At 35.6% G+C, this 15559-nt stretch overlaps 1 protein-coding gene across 4 annotated transcripts in view; it reads left to right on the top strand.

Moving 5' to 3' along the window:
* The window catches only part of ARHGAP42 (Rho GTPase activating protein 42), a 229197-nt gene that overhangs the window by 239 nt on the left and 213399 nt on the right, over positions 1-15559 (top strand). The window lies entirely within an intron of this gene.

The raw sequence follows: 15559 nt of genomic DNA, 5'->3' as shown, positions 1-15559 counted from the left end.
ATCCCCGCGGGGCGCGGGTCTGGGGAGTGGGATGGAGGAGACGGAGCTTCTTTTGTTTGAATGGGTTTGGGGACTAAGTTGAAGAGCTCCCCTGCTGGTGGCCAACAAAGTTTGTTCTTGGGTGTTCTTAGTTACTTCTCTACTGGACGCTGGAATGTATCCTGACAAAAGGTGTAAAATGTCATCTTTTTGTATAACGTTCCTGGAAAAATGTTGGGGACTTTTTTTTTTTGTTGTTATTTTACTGTGTCGAGTTTGAACACTTAAAGGCCTTAAGGAAGGATTCAAAAGTTTGTCTTAATGATAAAACGAAGCTAATTTATTTAGAGATAGTCAAAGAATATAATTAATTTTTTGTGTGGATAGTTAATTTCTTATATCAGTGGATCTTCATTGGATACCATCATTGAGTTTTTTTTTTTTTTTCAAATATGCATTTGTAGTTTTGCCACTTGGTAAGATGATCGAAGACAGCTTGACATCAGTGGATTTTATCTCTTTACAAGTTTTTGTGCATCTTAATTTTTCATTTGCTTTGTAAATCTGGTATTGGTCAAGTCACTGAAGGTGAGAGTTCAGGGACTAAAGGCCAATCCGAAATTCTGATGATCCTCTGTAGAAAGTAAAGGGGCTTCTCCCACCTCCTGTCCACATACTTCTTGATCTGGATCTTCACTTTTAAATAATAAGACCTAGGGTGGACAGTAAAAGAAATTCCAGAGTTTTTCTTGTAGATAGATAATTGAGTGACTAAATGATAAAGCTTAACATGTTACCTCTTCCAGGATGTATTTGCTACTAACAGATTCTTCAGAATGCTTTTAGCTACTGAAAGAAGCCCTGGAATCTCTGGTCACATGGCTGGATGAGTCAAGTATTTTCATAGGGTGAAGAGGCCTTTGAGTGATCTAGCAATCCCCAGGACAAATGTAGGGGAAGCATTGTATATGTCAAGTGCAGGCTCAGTAACAACATGGTGGGGATGTGTGTGTGCCTGAAACAGACAACATCTGCTGTGTATTTTGAACCATGTGTTAGTAATAGTAAGGATGGAGCTTAGCAAAATGTATTGAAATTAGTGTGCTCCCAAATCCTTTTTTATTTTAACCATCCCAAATGCTAGAACATTTACTTTTCTCTTATGTTACTTGACCGGGGTAAAGAAAATATGTTTTATGCTCACATTCACTTAATTTCTGTATTTGAGGCTACACTTATAGCAATATTTACTAATTTGTGAAAAATATAGTTTATCTGCAATTATTTCTATCCTGTGTATACACAAATGTGAACTCTTCTTCTGGTTTGCAAATCCTGCTTGACGTCTTAGAACTAGCCTCTTTGCCTCTTAAAGAGCAGGATGCCTCTTCAAAAAGTTTCCCCATCTCAGAGTGCTAAATGCTGAGCCTACTCTTGCTAGAGATGCCAGATTGTCTACAAATGACATTTCTCCTCACGCGGCTGAAGATCAATTTTAGCGTTTCAAAGGTTGAAAATACATAACTGGAATAAAAACTCTGAAATGTACATTATTTTACTAGTAATATATACTTTATTATGATTTTTTTAATCTAGCTTTGCAAAAATCAGGTGATTTCCATTCTTATAGGTTTGTTCTTTCATTCATAAATGGAGAAATCTTGAGAACATGTTTCTTGAATATACATATATATTTTTAAATGAATTATCGAATTTCATATTTACATCCACTTTGAGAAAACGGATGACAGTTAATTAAGTGGATTAACATACACCTGCATTTAGGTTCTGGCGCTGTTAAATGCTGTATGATTATTGGTAAGTAATTTAAACTCTCTGGGTCCTACCTTTCCTGTAAAATTAGAGAACATCTATAAAAATCTCACTACTAACATTGCTTGTACATTTTGTTACAAGCCTTATAGATGTTTGGTGAGTGATAATCAAGGATATTTGATTCGGGTGAATCAGGTTTTAGTTTATGCCTTATGACTCAAAATCACCATTTTCATCAAATGTTATTCTATGAACTTTGTTCTTTAACAGGTGCTAGTCTTTTGAATTCAAAAAACCATTTTTAAGTAGAACTTTGTCTTTGCAAAAATGACAAACTACCCCTCCTTCCCCGAAAGAAGATAAGAGAAAAAAGAAAAAAAAGAATAGATGGAAATTGAATTATACTCATTGAATTGAGTTGTTTGGGTGGAGAGAACTTATCAACATTCTTTCCTCCACCCTGCCCTGCAGCACATGGGCCATCTTTCCTTTCTTATCACTGTGTCTCTCTTTGGTCTCCTGATCTAAGGTAGACTAGTCAACTGTTTCCTCTGCCTTTAGGATAGTGATTCTCAAACTTGTGTGTTCAGGCTCTTTTTATAGGAAACAATAATCTTAATGGACTCTAATATAGATTTAATTTTTTATTATGGTAGTTAAATAAATATGTCCAAGCATGAAACTATAATTCTTATGTCTATTCATGCAATCTTAAAAGCAAATTGATTTACAAATTAAATATAAAGGATACTGTGAAACCAATAGAAAACTTTTCAACTATGTTTAATTAATCTAATGGATGATGATGTTTTGCTGAAACAAAATTTCCTGTCTGTAAAGACTGCTGATAATATCTTGTGTGTTGATGATTCATTTTCTCACTATTTTTTTCCAACTGAAACTGTAGTTCTTCAAAATCTCTTGCCCTGATGATGGCCTTCTTTCAATCACAAACTTTATTTATTTATTGGTCATATTGCCTCTGTTCTTAAAGCAGTAGTTCCTGGCACAAGTGATCCATAACACAAGAAGGGAATGTAATTTGAGTGGTAGAAGTTGGTTGTTCATAAGTCGATGTAGAATATGCAGTTAATTAAGAGAATAGCAAGAGGGAAGCACACAGTTTCTTAAAGGTTTCTATCCTCAGCGGTCACAGACCCCATTTTGAAGTACACTGCCTTGGTGTTCCGGTGATCAGGAGATTAAACAGTCATTTATAGTAAAAGAACACCATAAATGCAAAGGCTACATTGAAATGTCTTGGAAAGGGTGAGGTGTTCCTGGAACCTGCCTTCCATTTGCTGTGTTTCACCAGCTTAACCTTTAGCCAGGTTTCATTTGTTTTTTTACTTTAAGCCAGTCATTATTTTGTGTGTATGTTCAGAACTCACTTTGCTACCAGTTTTTGGTGGCACAGAGAAGGAGTTAAGTAAAAGGGAAGAAAAAAGACAAGAAATTTGAAAGCCTTTCTAGTTATTGCGCTGTTACTTGATCATTCTTCAACTTTTATTGAGAAGTAATTTTAGGCTATTTTTTGGTATTTAAATTTGCACCCAGATTTTATTTAAAATGGAACTCATAAATTCTCCTTTACCTGCAAAAGCTACACTGCTGCTTGTTCCACAGAGGGTCCTTTTGCTTGTTTAGCTGGGCAGCCTAATCAAAGTTGGATGTAGAATTGCTTTAACCATTTATTTGGTTCTTATAGTCTTTAGAATTTGAGTTAAATGAGTAGAAGTAACTGTATCTTTCAAATGAACTGTAATTAATTTTAGAAACTGGTAGATTAGGAATGTGGTGCTTTAAGGTTCTGCCTCAGGGACATGTACAAGTAAAAGCAGTTATGCTCGTGTTAATTTAAATGGGAACCTTGGCGCTCATCAAAGTGGAATTAAATTGGGCTGGCTGAGTACTTCCGTCTACCGTTCCTGATTCTCTGCAATAGCTTAATAGGTGCCTTTTAACAGTAAGAATCTTTATTTCTTTGGTTTTCCTTTTTCAGCAGGTAGTACTAATTGAGGGGCTGTCCTGTTAGAAGTCCAGGGAATTGGTTGCTGAGAGAACAGAAAATGTTTCCTGCCTAGTGGAGAAGAAGGGCTTACCAATAACCAACCAGCTTTTGCACTGCCTCCTATTACAGTTATGATCAAAGTACTCTGAAAGTACAAAAAACTTAGATAACTACTCAACTTTTAAGTCAATGAAAAGCTGCTTTAACCAACATCCTTGCAATTATAAACATTTCTTAGAGCACAATGTAAGTTGTGTTGATGATGCTTAAGCATTACTCAAATGACATAAGAAAAATGATAATAAAGCTTACATTCAGTATTGCTTTGGTGCCAAGTACAATTTTATTCAAGTAATGCATACATAGAAGGTGACAACTCTTTTCTCTAGATTTATAGAAAAATATTAGATTAAAAATTTCAGATTATTAAGCCACATTCAGTAAATATTATGCAACAATGAAATGTTTATTATGGACAGATGAGAAGGAGTGAAGGAAAGGCGGGTATTTAGTCTTGAATCTCTTTTATGAATATTGTTTCTTGCCATAGCTGATTGCCACCTGTTCTGGCCCAACCATCTCTGCTGGCTGGATGGTAATTTCTGCTCATTTCAGCCTTCTAGGCAGGTGCCGGCCTCCCAGTGTCTCCACCTGCCACCCACCAGTCTCAGCTCGCAGCTCCACCAGTCTTCCTTTTTCCTCTTCCTAGCACCTAAAAATCCTTATAGTGTATCCGCACTGGATCTGGCCTCCTCCACCAAGGACTTGCTACCTGCTTTTTGCTGACTTTCATTCCAAAAATTCAAACCAGTTGCTGAGCACTTGGCTCTCTAGTGCATGGTGTCTGTGCTTCACTTTTTGCAGATGTCATATTCTGAGTTTAATGGCTAGGTTTTGTATAAGCGGAGTGACTTTCATAATATTTGTTAAGCTTAATGGCCCTTGAAGCAAAGGCAAAGGGACAGGATGATAAAACGAGAGTCACTAGAAATGTTGTTATTTTAACAGTTTTGTCTTTGGCCTGGATATTTCTGTTAATATGGATTTTTCGCTACAGGATTACATTTAACTGCAATGTTTCAGTTAATCAGAGTATGCCATCGTCCATATCTGCAGTATTCTGATATTATCATCAAGAATCCCGTTATAATGCTGAAGAAAGTGTTACGACAGGCAAAACATACATGTACAATACTGTGTAAGGAATGTGATTTTAGCAGCTGATCATCTGCCAGTTTTTCTTTTTCCTTTGTTGAAGAAGCATGTATGTATAAAAGAAGAAAATATAAACCCGAATTTTCTAGGATTTTGAATATTTCATTTGAGAGTAATTTGTCTAATTATAATTTTTACATGGAACTTAGTGGGAACATAGGCTAAGCTAAGACTAATAGCCTAGATTATTTTATGTTAATTATTATAGATTTTTTATTTTTTAATTTCTGGTAAAAAATCTCCATTCCTAGTGGTATTTTAAAAATGTCAAAATATGACATTTTTTATGTTGCTTTATCTGATTTAGGTGATTATTGGGTATAATGGAGAGCTTCTTGTATTTTGTCAAGGACAGTATCAGGTGGTATGAAAAAAAGTTGGGAAAAAAGGACCATGTACATCACTTTGCTACATTGATAGTATTCTTCCAGATCTTGGCTTTATCTGGGAAAAAATGGGCAGACACAAAATGACACCCTTTCATTTGGAAGTCAGACACATTTCTCAGTAATGGAATTTCTGTGATATTTCCTCACACAAATCTATACGGCAATACGGCTTGCTAGTATATGATAAACAAGCCAAATAGTATTCCCTTGTGTGTAAACATCTACTGGAGCTTATCCAAATGAGAGACCCAGCTTTGGTTCTCTCTTTAGTACACAGGAAAAGTGATGATTTAATTTAGAAAACTGGCATGTGTTTGTGTGTGGAGGGGAGTGATAAGCTGCTAATAGAAATGAATGTTCTGTATAGTGTTATTATCTCTTTTCAGATGGAAGCTATGTAAATTGATTTTCCTTTGCTATGGTGAGAATTTTCTCTTTTTAATTTTAATTTTCTCTTATGTAATTTTCTTATTCCTTAAAATGTCTGAATGAAAGATAAGCTCCCCCCTCCCCCTACAAAAAGAAAGGAGTAGTGGTGATGGTGGTGGGAGGTATTAGCAAGGAGAAGCAAATAAAAATTAGTTGTGAAAACAATTTAAATATGGTTTTGGAACTTGTACCAGACTTTGTATGTCTTCCATGAAAAAGTTATTATGTGACCCTGGAGGATCAAAGGGATAAGAGATTAGGCTTCCAACTGTTTTAAAAGTTAGTTGCGGAAAATTTGAGGGACAATTAAAAATTGTCAACATAAGAGATAATAGGGGTGACTTTTTAAGGGGCACACTATTTGGAGAAGATTTGGGAAAGCTGTATACTCATGAAAAAATGTTGTCAACATGGGAGGTCATAGGCAGGAATTTTTAAAAGGTTATACTGACTGCTTGTCAATCATGGTTTTCCTTAGGAGATCATTTCTAACATGATTTTTACTTTCTTTGGATTCCAGCTTCATCATTGCATCTTTTTCTTTGTATGCAATATTGCTGAGTTCCTCTTAGATTTTCAGTTATTTCCTCTATTCTCTGAAATGTTGCTGGTATGCAAGGATTCTCCTTAGACCTTTTACTGTTCGCTTTCCTTGTGTGATAACATCTGCTCCCAGGGTTCCAGCTCTGACCTCATTTTTCTGAGCCCTGGGTCTGATTTTCACCAGTCTACTACCTACCACCATCTGGATGTGCTGCAGGCACCTTGGACTCAATATATCAAAACAAAGTTCTTCTTTCTCCTCCACCATGTTCTTTTTGTGTTCTCATTTGTTCAATTATATTCGTATCCACCTGGTCATCTTAGAGAGAAACATCTGAGCCCTTCTAACTCTTTCTGTTTCCGTCTACTTCAGTTTTAAATTGGAGGTTTTGTACTCCACTGGGATCCTAATATTTGGTTAGTCCTACAATTCTATGCCCACAGTATCTTAAATTTGATTTTCTCTGCCTTTACTAATACCTCTCTCTCTCTCTCTGTGCATATGAAATCATTATCCCCCTAGCTTAAAACAACATAAATGTGTTCTCTCACAGTTCTGGAGGCCAGAAGTCCAAAACCAGGGTGAGGTCAGGGCCATGCTCCCTCTGAAGGCTCTTGGATTGCTGACAACACCAGAAACTACAAGAGGCAAGGTTGTATAGTTTCTGGTGTTGTCAGCAATCCAAGACGTTCTTTCACATGTAGATGTATCATTCCAGTCTATGCCTCCGTAGTCACATGGCATATTCCCGTGTGCTTCTGTTTGTTAGATTTTACTTATTCTTTTGAATATAAACTTCTAGGTGCCAAGGATATCTGTATTCTAATCAGCTCTGAATCACAGACACTCAGTAATTGCTGACCGTGAACCAATCTATGTTTTACTAAGAAGAGCATGATATGAAGGAGAGTTTTGAATATCTGCGGAGTGAATGAGCCAGGGAATAGATTACAAGTTTGCACTTTAATATCGATCCCACCAGGTTTCATATGTAACTGCCCTGGCCTGGTTGTACTGTTAAAACCGGGTAACCCAGGGGACAGCAGTCAGCATCAGGACTCAGAATTTCAGTGGCATAGGTACAAGTTATTTGTCTCAGACTCTATTTTCATCAAAAATAGGAATAGCATCAGGTCAATGGAAAAAATGCATAACAGCATAACAATGCAATATTTTCATTTGCTTTAGGCAGAATCATTATAATTTTAAAAATTTCAGCTTTTTTTCAAGACTTTAACAGGTTCTTGTTAATGTTATTATCATTCTTTAGAAACAAGTTTATTGAAGTGAAAATACTTTAATTGTATGTTAAGCATGGGCTTGTCTTGCAAATTAAATCAATTTGGTAGGAAAGGATTAGAAAATGTGGCATGGTTTTGATTTAGCTTTTTTCTTTTAAACAAGTAAATAATCTATGATTTGGGAACCAAGAAAGCATTAGACTGGCATTTAGAGTTTATGAACAGGCAGCATAGATTTAGAGACTTTATTGACATAGCTGGTGCTTTAGTTATGCTGGCTCAGGTCAGTGGTCTATAAAAGTTATTAAAAATGATGGTCACAACTTGCACTTATCAGAAGTGGGCAGTTTCACAGAATATAACAGGCCAAACTGCAAATGAGAGATCTTTTTTCCACATTGGTTTCTGCATTGAAAGCAGACAGTGGCTTAGAAAAAGCACTGTCCTAAAAGATTTTTACGCTGCATAAATGTTTTCCAAATGTAATTATGTTTGAGGTGAGATCATCCCAGAGGTTGAGAGGTGAGAAAAGAAAATGGTAAGATCTGTAGGGCATTGCTGGAGGGTCTGGGAGCAGGGAATTATGGGAAAAAAAGAACATTTAATTAAGAATTGAGAAGGAAGATTCAGTTGGCTCAGTGAGAAAATGAAATTGAGTCTAGTAGCTATTTGATCCAGGGAAGGTGATATGATTGAATTGGTGTCAGAATCACCAAGAGAGGATATTTGGATGATACTCTAAAGACAAAACGGATTAGTAAAAAAATAAATAAATAAATAAATAAAAAATAAAATTTAAAAAAAAGAAAGAAAAGAAAAAACATTTCTTAAGGGATATGTGAGTGAGCTTAAGGAGAATTCTTCCCTGATGCTGGGGAAAATAGGGAACAATGAACAGTAAATCTGGATTTTTGGATCAGTATGGAAAGTGAATCAAGGGTTGGAAAAGGCCAGCTTCAGCAGTTAACAAAAGAAAATACAAATCCTGAATATCCCTGAACAAGAATAGGAGCAAGTGAGTGAAAGCTTCTAGGATTGTTAGTTTTAAGCTCTGTTGGGTGCATGTCTTTTTTCTTCCCGTTATTGCCTTGGTTCCTCATACCATTCTAATGGAAATTAGAATCCTATGGATATTCAAGGCTGTCTAAGAGTGATATTTGGTGACATCTACTGATGAGAGATGAGAGAGGATGGAACAGGATGCAGAAGCAAGAAGTCAGTTGCAAGATACTCTTCCCATTTTAAGTCCTTAGGTTATGGCTTAGACTTGGTTTTTTGAGATTTTGTTTTGCACTTCTGTCAGAACATATATTAATTTAAGCTAATCCCACTTGATGATCTGAACATTAAATCTGGCTGGGAGAAACAACAGTTGCTCTGTAGCTAGTTTAGCATCATCTAGCAACATTTAATATTGAGTCATTATAACACTTTAATGTTAGGTAGGTTCATGAAAGATTCAATATTAACAGCAGCCAGCCTGGTACAGGAGAAAGAGCCTGAACTTCAGAAGCAGAGCAGTGCTTTCCAAACCCAGTTCTGCCACTGACCAGCTACATGGCTGTGAGCAAGTCACTTGGCTTCTTTTGTGGTTTTTCTTTGTCTATAACATGGAATAATATTTATTTCATATGCATATTTGCAGAATTGAATAAGATAACATGTAAAGTGTCTAGCACGATGGATGGTACTTGGTATTAAATATTAATTTTCTCATCCAATGTTGAGATAATATTGGATCGAAGAAGCAAAACTAGACGAGAGTTATAGAAAATAACCACCACCATATTTTATTCAAAAAAGGATGTAAGTGACTTTTCTAAGCAAAATCTTTACCTTACCAGGACAAGTGCACCTTATATGGGGAGAGCAATATATTTAATGTTGAAATGAGAGCTGTAGATCATGTGTCATTGCTTGGTATCATGAGCATGGCTTGTGGTGAGAGTAAGCCATTGCTTCTGTGGAATAATTTAGCTCTCTTTTTAAGAACCTTTCAACATTTGAGATTTTATGATTTTGTAAAAACACATGGCATTTGTCACATTTTATTTTGATGATTTGATTACTCGCCTGTTTTTATCCCTGACAAGTTAGCTCCATGAGAGTTGATACCAAATTTTTGGGACACTGGAGCCAGATACATGATACATTTTCGTTAGTGTCCTTTATGACTGGACTTATAGGAAGTTGTGTCAAACTAATGTTTGGAGATGCAGAAGTGATTAGGTTGTCACTAATCACTTAGTTTTGGAACCAATTCTGAAATTTTGTATACAAAGACAAATATCTTAGCGAAAAAGCCAGTAGCATATTATGTAGATTTGCCAGAATGAGATTAATAATAGCAGGCTAATTAAGGAATTGATATTTGTATTAAAGAATGAATTTTCTCTTCAGCATTGACAATAATATTTAGTAGTTCAAGTACAAGAGATATTGCCAAGAAAATGAAATTGTACCAATGATTTGTTACAAATAGGAAACAACATAAATCATTGGTACAATTCCATGTATGTTATTTTCATTTATGTTATGCTATTTCAGAGTGCTGATTTTCATTGTGTGGGAATGCCTTCTTTTAAAATGCCGTTCATTTTTTAAGCAACATTATCGAGGCATATAGTTTACTGCCATAAAATTCATTCTTTTAAAAATGTATAATTCAGTGTTTTTTTCATATGCTTACAGGTTTGCGCAGCCATCATCACCATCCAATTTTACTTTAAAATTTTTTTTTCAGCTTTATTGAGGTATAATTGACAAATAAAATTCTAAGATATTTAAAGTGTAAATCAGCAACGTGATTTGATATACGAATGCACTGTGAAAAGAAGTCCCACCAGCTAGTTAATTAATAGATCCATTACCTCACATATTTTTTTCTTTTGATGAGAACATTTAACTTAAATCTTAGCAAATTTCAATTATATAATGCAGTGTTATCAACTGTAGTCATGATGTTTTGTGTTATCTCATTCCTTGTTTATATTATAGCTGAAAGTTGGTACCTTTTACCAACCTTTCCCTGTTTTTCCTATATACTTTAGCCCCTGACAACCACCAGTGCAGTATTTGTCTGTCTCTGTTTGGCTTATTCCACTTAGCATAATGCCCCCATGGTCCATCCATGTTTTCACAAATGACTGGATTTCCTTATTTCTCATGGTTGAATAATATTTCATTATATATATAATATTTCATTATATGTAATATATATATTATATATATATCCTCACATCTTCTCCATCCATTTATTGTTGATGGACACTTAGGTTGTTTTCATATCTTGGCTATTGTGAATAACGCTGCAGTGGACATAGGCCTGTACATAATTGTTTGATATCCTGTTTTTATTTTCTTTGGATATATACTCAGAAGTAGGATTGCTGGATTATATGGTAGTTCAATTTTAAATTTTTTTGAGGAGCCTCCATACTGTTTTCCATGGTAGCTAAACCAATTTACATTCCCACCAACAGTGCACAAGTGTTCCCTTTTCTATACATCCTTGCTCACACTTTTTTTTTTGCCATAACTTGTATTTCTTGTTTTTTTTTTGATAATCAACAGTCTAGATGTGGTGATATCTCATTATTGTGGTTTTTTGATTTTCTCTGATGATTAGTGATGTTGAGCTTTTCTTTTTTTTTAATGTACCTGTTGGCCATTTGTATGCCTTCATTAGAAAAATGTCTGTCCTGGTACTCTGACCATATTTAATCAGATTGTTTGTTTGTTTTGCTTTGAGTTGTGTTTATTCTTTATATATTTTGGAATCACTATGTAGTTTTTCAATGCCCTAAAAGAAATCCTGTACCCATTCATTAGTGGTCATCTTCATTCTTTCTCTTCTCTAGCTCTAGCAGTTATTACTAACATTTCTATTTCTATAGATGTGCCTATTTTGGACTTTATGTATAAATGGAATTATATAGTCTGTGGTTTTCTGTGACTGATTTCTTTCACTTAGCATGTTTTCAAGATTCGTTTGTATTTTAGCATATATTGGTACTTTATTCTTTTTTATTGGCAGATATTCAATCGTGCGGATATACCACCACATTTTATTATCAATTTATGATTTGATGGATAATTTGGTTATTTCCTTTTCTCTTTCTGCTATTACGAATAATGCTACAAACATTGATGTACCTGATTTTGCATGGCTGTATGTTTTCATTTCCTTGGATATATCCTGAGGCATGGAATTGCTGGGTCATATGGTAACTCTGTGTTGGAACTCACCATTATAAACAGAAACTTGATAGGTTTATAAGCATTTACTTTACATTTTTTATGATGAGAAGCACTTTGAGAGCTATATGTATATTTAAAGCCAAGTTATAACTTCCCATAACAAATTCAGATTTGGCTTTTATATTTTTTGGAGAAAACAGTTACTTGGTGGATTTAGGAAGAAACATTTCCATGTACTTTTCATTTTCATTATCCATGGATAAGTATTTAATATTTCATAATGTAAATATAGGACAATAGGAATTTTTACATATGTGCAGAGAGTGGCAGGAGGAGTGGAGAGGAGAAAACAAGGAGAAAGTGCAAAGAACAAGTGTGATGGAGAAGGAAAAGAATGGAATATTTCTTCACATATTCATTCGGCAGAGATATTCAGCATTTGCTATATGTCAAATACTGTTCTATGCCTTGGTAATAGAGAACAGACAGAGCCAAGTTCTTCTGGGTTTACATTTACTGAGAGCATGCTGCTAATATTGTATAATGTGTGTGTTACTGCGTGGTGTTAGGATTTCGTAGGTACCATGTGCACCCTTTATCTCCTTTAGACAACCTTTTCTCTTTCCTAGAGTAGCTTGTACATACCTCTATATTCGTCGACATAGTTTAGGGGCCTCATATGAGAATGTAAATATTCATTCTTCATCCACTCACATCTATTCAGGAAACTGTTAGGGATCACCTACCACATTTCAAGCACTGTACTAGATTGTGTGTTTGTGTGTGTGTGTGTGTGTGTGTGCACGCGCGCGCGTGTGCATGCATGCGTGCATGTGTGTGCGTATGTGCGCGTGTGCGTTGGCCGCTTACTTAGTGGCCTTAGTAAGTCATTCTCCTTAAGCCCTGGTTTTCTCATTTTCACAATGCAGATAATAATAATAATACTATTTTTCATAAGGATTAAGTTTCTTGTGAGATGTACTTAACATAGTTGCTGGTATATAAAAATCAGCAATTGGTCAATATTATAATCACACTGTATCTTTCAACAGAAAAAAGGAAGTAACCTCAGTATTAAAAATATTTAAAATGGGAAACATTTTCTATGCCTTTCTGTGATATTAAACTTTTATTTTTCATTTAAGCTTCTATGTCCACATGACCACACTTAAAATATAAATACAATTATATATATATCATATATAAATTTATACCATTATATCAAATATTTTCCTTGCTTTGACATATTTTTTATTATTAGCATATTTATGGCTAACAGTTCTCAGATTGAAGATGGTACTTATATGTAAGTAATTTAAAGCAGTGTACACGCAAAATGTAAGTAAAGCCAGAGAGGGTTACATTTTGAGTGAAGAAACATCTGCAGTTTGCTACAGTTCACCAAAAGGAAATTGGATCATGTATCAGCTATGTGATCGAAAAAGACTTTCATCTTTTAAAGGATTTTTCCTGCCTAAAATCTGCATTCATCCCTTATTTTGAATTGAAGCCTGCGGTATGTACATTGTGACACAGAGTTTGGAGACCCCCAACATATCCTGTTACTGGAGTGCAGCTGCAGTATCCACTGAACTGGAAATCAGAAATAACTATTTTTAAGGCTTTTTCAGGCTCACATATTTAGAATGCTTCATTTTCTTAACATGGATAACAGTTCTTGCATGTTTCTTAGTATTTAGGAATTATAAATCACTTCATCTTTTATATATTATAAAAACTGAATTTACTTATTAGTCAGAGAGGAGACTAGTCCCTTAAAGCATCTCCCCCTCCTGCTTAAGTCCCCTCTCCCCTGAATTCCACCCCTGACCTAAGGATGTTGCCCTCTCCTTTTAAGAACTGGATCTCTGGCACATCTCCCACGTGCTTGCCATGACTTGCCCCCCTGGGCCTGGCACCTCGGCACACTCCTGCGGCCTGGCGCACCTGGGATATGGTCCCTGACTCCACCTGGGGTGCGAACCCAGGACCTCCTGCGTGTAAAGCAGAGGTGCTAACCATTACACTATGGAGCGACACCCTTAAAGCATCTTTTGGCTTTAGGCACTCAGTTGTTCTAGTTACCCTGCTGCTCCAGTCTTTTCAAATTATACATGTGCACACACGCCTAGCCCACATTCCTCTATGTTCTGTGTCTCTTTGTTTGTCTAGTACTTTGCCAGGTACGTATTTATTTTCAGGTAACTGTTGAATACATGGTTATGTTGAGTTTGTGAAAATTTAGCACAGAGATATTCTAAAGCTTAGGACTCTAGTAACCACTTGTCAAATCCAAAGGACACTATAGTTATCAATTTACTGGACTGTTGTGTATTTGACCCTGTTGGCCATTCTTTGCTTCCTGAAGCTGCTTCTTCCTTGTCTTCTGTGAAGTCATATTCTCTTACATAAATCTTTTCATCAGCTTTCCAACTTTTTCTTCTCAGTCTTTCAGAATTTTTTTTACCTCTTGAATGTAGGTGTTCATATTGTCCAATGAGAAACATTTCTCAATAGATCTAAGTTGGTGATGAATATTTATCTATTGCCAAATGGTTAGCATCTATAAGAAAAATAGGGGAAGAAGAAGAGTAGATAAGTGAGCACTAGACAAAATACAGTTGAGTAACTAAATGATAAATGAGAAATGCAAATGAATATAAAAATTATCTACTTTTTACCTATTAAATTAAAAGATTTTTTTAAATGCATTTTTCTTATCAAGGTCTAAGACTCTTCCTTTCATTATGCTGCTGCTAAAAGCATTGTAAATTAGTAATGTATCTTAAGAACCTTAAAGAGTTTATATGCACTGATAAAATGATCTCAATTATGCTACTTCTACAGCAGTTAATATCAATTTCCTACCCAGCATCTGTGCCTTTTCATTCTTTCAATAAGAATTCTAAGTTTGTTCAGGAACACAGCCCTTCTCCCAGGTCAGGGGTAAATCTTGATTAGTTGAGTCACTTGCGGTAACCCCTTGCTGGTGACCCAGTTTTAACCAAGGAGATGTAAAGGACTTCAGCTGTGTTTCTCTCAAGTTTAAATAACCAACAACCACTCTTGTGAGTTTGTTGTGCTCCTGCATGCAGTTTAGAAACTGGGTCTCGACCTATGTAAATAATTAAAGTTTACTTATAATAGAAAATAATTAGAAATGACTTAACTAATTTAATAAATTGTAACAGTAATTATCTAAGCAATTAAACATAACTCTTATGATATAAATCTAAGTTAAAGAAAAGCAGGGTACAGAATTTTGTACATGCTTTTGTCATTATATGAAAAAAAAATATGCCTGTGAAAAAACTTAGTAAAGTCTACCCAAATGGAATGCTGTGTGTAAGTGCACTAGGGTGATGTTATTAGGAAGACCCCCCCACCCCCCACCCCAAGTAGTGGGGTAAAGGAAGTTTAGTGAGAACCTAGTGGGAGGTGTTGGAGAGTGAGTCTTGCTATTTACCCTCCCCACCCATTACCCACAGGGCTTTGCAGCTGTGAGTCCAGGTGTATTCACTGTTTTCCAGTGCGGGGGCGGGGCGGCGGGGAGGAGGGAGGAGTGGATTGGGAGGCCATGAGCTCTCAAACTCTAAACAATTACTGAATTGATGAGGCAGAAATTGAGATAGTCTTTCTTGTCCTTCTTTAATTACGTTTCTTTCCGATCCATTAGCAATTCTCTGTAAATAATTTGTTAGCAGCTTCCTTAATTTATAGTCTTCACATCCTTTATCTACTTGCTTTCCCACCCCCCAATTTCTGGCTATTTAAT

This window comes from Pteropus medius, unplaced genomic scaffold (assembly GCF_902729225.1).
Source record: "Pteropus medius unplaced genomic scaffold, Ma_sr-lr_union100, whole genome shotgun sequence".
Classification (NCBI taxonomy): Eukaryota; Metazoa; Chordata; class Mammalia; order Chiroptera; family Pteropodidae; genus Pteropus; species Pteropus medius.
Note: the sequence above shows the minus strand (reverse complement) of the source record. Positions and strands in the feature narration are given on the sequence as shown.